Here is a 4,443-nt window from a genome sequence, read left to right on the forward strand (position 1 = left end):
TCTTCTGACTGGTTAGAGCTCATACTGGGTGTCTGTTCTGATTGGTCAGGCTTTTTTTCTTTTTTCTGTGTGTATGTGTGTGTATCTATTCTGTTTCCCAGCAACATCTTGCTGGTTTTAAATGTTTTGAATATTGCTGTCTTACTCAGCATGTACATTTTAGAACATTGCTTAAACATTTTTGTGCTTGAGTTTCCTTATCTTGCTGCCAGAGGCCAGGAGGCCCTATGGGATTGGAGTAGAAGAGGCTACTAATTTGGTGACTGGCATAGCAGGATGGATGGGAGGCAGCATAGGAAATGAGTACATTGCTGCTGCAATCGACCATCAGCCATATAACCCAAGGCCAATCCAGTGGGACTGGGCCCTGGATGATACCAATAAAAAAATCCTAAACGCACAGGACTGTTTGCTGACAACTACAATTTCATGAGGGTAGAATCCATGTGTAGTTACCGCTATAAAAACTCACACTCCTTGTGTTACAGCTCTTCTAGAATTTGTCTGGCAGGCTTTCCTGTTTTTACCAGAGAGCCCCCCCAAAATTCTTTAAAAATAAATAAATAAATAAATTGCACTCCTTACAGAGAAACAGCTTACTGTCACCTGTCCCAAGTGAGTGAGTTTCAGATGAATGAGTATCAGAGGGGTCTCTGGAAATAAAATACCGGGAGATTTCCTGGGAAATTGACAGAATTATTAAAAGCTGCTGCTTTAAGACCAACCTCACCTCAGAAAAAGTACTCACAGTAAACTTAAATACATAAAAAACATAAATTATTTTGTTGTAAAAAAATCATACAAAGGCTAACCACAAACTAAAAATATTATGTTATAAAATATAGCAGAGAGAGGGTTTAATCTTTTTAATATATAACTAATACTAGTTAGTAATGTTTGAAGGAGAGGCAGTAGCAATATAGAGAAAGCATTATCTTTGGACCCTAACTTTTTTTTTTTTTTTTAAGAGACAAGGCCTTGCTCTGCTACCCAGGCTGGAGTGCAGTGGTGCAATTGAACTCCTGGAGTCAAGCAATGCTCCCGCCTCAGCCTCCCAAATAGGATTAACAGCATGTGCCACCACACTTGGCCAATTTTCTACATTTTTTGTAGAGATGGGGGTCTCACTATGTTGCCCAGGCTAATCTCTGACTGTTGGCCTCAAGTGATCCTCCCATCTCAGTCTCCCAAAATGCTAGGATTACAGGTGTGAACCACCATGCCTGGCCTGGACCCTAACTTTTAAAATAACTGAAGAACGTGAATAGACAAAACCTAGAGTAAAATTACTAAAACATTTTTGGAAAAAATGGTCTGCATCATTGATGACTAAATACATTTAAATTTTAAAACAAATTTACCTGTCAAGTCATGTATTCATTTATGCAAAAAGAAAGTTCAAAGAATTGATTAAAGAACTTCAGCATTAACAAGGAGCGAAGTGGGAAGCCACTGAGGGTTTTTGAGAGACGATGGTGTAATCTAATGCATTGGTTTGCTCTGGCTTCCATAACAAAATACCACATGCTAGGTGGCTTAAACAATAGATATTTATTTTTTCACGGTTCTGAAATCAAGGTTTTAGAAGGGTCCATTTCTTCTGAGGCCTCTCTCTTTGACTTGCAGACTTTATGTACTTTGTGCAAGACACTATTCAGACCCTGGGGCATCTACAGTGAAAAAGCAGACACAAATCCTACCCTCTTGGAAAAGTCATTCTAGTGCAAGAGGCAGACAGTGAAAAATAAATAGTAAAATACATTGTATGTTAGATGGATGATAAGTGCTAAAAAAATAATAATAATAATAACCAGCCTGGGCAACATAGTGAAACCCCATCTCTACAAAAAAGAATTAACCGGGCATGGTGGCACAGGCCTGTAGTCTCAGCTACTTGGGGGCTGAGGTGGGAAGATCAGTTGAGCCCAAAAGGTCAAGGCTGCAGTGAGCCATGATTGTGCCACTGGGCACAATCCAGCCTGGGCAACAAAGTGAGATCTTGCCAAAAAAAAAAGCCAGGGAGAGGAAGGCATTAGGGTTGGGGAGTGGGGGTGCCCTTTTAGATAGGGTGCCCAGGAATGAGTGAGTGCCTGAAAGAGGTGAGAGAGTAAGCCAGGTGGGTATTTGGGAAAAGGGCTTCTCAGCAGAGATGCCAGCGCAAAGGCCCTGAGGCAAACATGTGGAGGCTGTGTAGACCAAAAAGTATCAGACAGGTCTCAGTCCATTTAGAGATTTATTTTGCCAGGATTAAGGACATACCTGAAAAAAAGGAATACAAAATCACAGGCACAGTCTGTGCTCCATGCCTTTTTCCAGAGATGATTTTGAGGGCTTCATATTTAAAGGGAAAAGTAGGCTGGAGGCGAAAGAGGATGGGTATGGTCACGTTACTGAATCCACCTGTTGCAAGAGAAAAGGAGCAGGCAGGGGAATGGCCAATTGTGTATTCATCTCACCCTCAGTAAGTTGGCACTTCAAGGTAAAGTGAGCAGACCTGTGGAGATACCTGGCCTTTTGTCTGTCACTATCTGCTTAGGAACAACAGGAAAGGCAGCTTCTTACATGATTCAACTTTCAGCTTAATTTTTTTCTTTTGGTAGAATGAGTTGGCGTCCTGAGTTTTATTTTCCTTTCACAGTTGCATGGCTAGAACCGAATGATCCAGAACAGCAGGAGATAAGGTTAGGGGAAGGGAGTGGGGCTAGATGGCCTAGCACCCTGAAGGTCATTCAACTTTAACTTCGAAGAACTTATTAAAGAACTTCAAGTTTAGCAAGGAATAAAATGGGAAGCCACTGAGGGTTTTTGAGAGAGGATGGTGTAATCTTATGTATTGGTTTGCTCTGGCTGCCGTTACAAAATACCACATGCTGGGTGGCTTAAACAACAGAAATGTATTTTCTCGCAGTTCTGAAGTCTAAGATGAAGGTGTCAGAAGGCCTGATTTCTTCTGAGGCCTCTCTCTTTGACCTGCAGACTCTATTTGCCTCCTTGCTCTGCCCTTGAATGGCCTTTCTGAGTGCACACGAATCCCTGGTGTCCCTTCCTCTTCTTATAAGGACATAAGTCCTATTGGATTAGGGCCCAACTGCTTGGACCTCATTTAATTTTTTTTCTTTTCTTTTCTTTTCTTTTTTTTTTTTTTTTGAGACAGAATCTTACTCTGTCCTGTCACCCAGACTGGAGTGCAGTGGCACAATCTTGGCTCATTGCTACTTCCGCCTCCAGGGTTCAAGCGATTCTCCTGCTTCAGCCTGCTGAGTAGCTGGGACTATAGGTGTCCGCCACCACATCCGGCTATTTTATTTAAAAAAATTTTTTTTTATTTTTAGTAGAGACAGGGTTTTGCCATGTTGGCCAGGCTGGTCTCAAACTCCTCACCTCAAGTGATCCGCCTGCCTCTGCCCTCAGAGATAGCAAGGAACTGAGGTCCTCAGTCCAACAACCAAAACGCGGGTGAGCTTGGAGTAGCTCCTCTTCTAACTGAGTCTTCAAATTAGACCATGACCCATGGTGACTACAGCCTCCTGAGAGCTCAAAAATCAGAGGCATCCACGCGAGCTGTGCCTGACCCACAGAAATTGTAAGATGATAAATGTTTGTTGATTTAAGCTGCTAAGTTTTAGGGTAATTTGTTACTCAGCAATAGAGAACTAACATCACCCAGAACCCAAAATAGTGCTCTGTGAATATTGGTTGAATAAATGAGTGAATAACAAATGCATAGAGATATGCAGAGGAAAAAAGAAAGAAGATATCCAAAATCATTGATAGCGATTCTCTCTGGATAGATTCATAGGCACATGACAGATTATTTTTAAGTGTTTATCATTCCCAAACATGGTTCCAGTTTCATATTGTGAAATATAACAGAGACATAAAAGTGCATAAATGAAGAACCTAATGGAATATTACAAAATCAACACCTACATAACCACCATCCGGGTCAAGGAGTAGAATATTGCCTGCACCCCAGAATTATGAGACTCTTTATAAAAACACTTTCTTCATATTCTATGCTTCCAAACCCAGGTTTTATCTTTCTATTAATTACTTTTTTTTTCATTTTTTTATTGTGCTAAAATATATATTGCATAAAATTTACCATTTTAACCTTTTTTTTTTTTTTTAAGATACTGTCTTGCTCTGTTGCCCAGGCTGGAGTGCAATGGTGTGCTCTTGACTCACTACAAACTCCACCTCCTGGGTTCAAGCAATTCTCCTGCCTCAGCCTCCCAAGTAGCTGGGATTGCAGGTGTGTGCCACCACACCTAATTAATTTTTGTATTTTTAGTAGAGACAGGATTTCACCATGTTGGCCAGGCTGGTCTCGAACTCCTGACCTCAGGTGATCTGTCTGCCTTGGCTTCCCAAAGTACTGGGATTATAGACATGTGCCACCATGCCCGGCCCATTTTAACCCCCTCCCCCCTTTTTTTTTTT

At 41.3% G+C, this 4,443-nt stretch overlaps 1 non-coding gene across 1 annotated transcript; it reads left to right on the forward strand.

The window, feature by feature from the left end:
• The first annotated feature begins 477 nt into the window (after positions 1-477).
• LOC111550949 lies at positions 478-539 on the forward strand. Its single transcript, XR_002734210.2, has one exon. It is a non-coding gene; the product is annotated as a U7 small nuclear RNA (small nuclear RNA).
• Positions 540-4,443: the final 3,904 nt, after the last annotated feature.

The sequence above is a fragment of the Piliocolobus tephrosceles genome, chromosome 3, assembly GCF_002776525.5.
Source record: "Piliocolobus tephrosceles isolate RC106 chromosome 3, ASM277652v3, whole genome shotgun sequence".
Classification (NCBI taxonomy): domain Eukaryota; kingdom Metazoa; phylum Chordata; class Mammalia; order Primates; family Cercopithecidae; genus Piliocolobus; species Piliocolobus tephrosceles.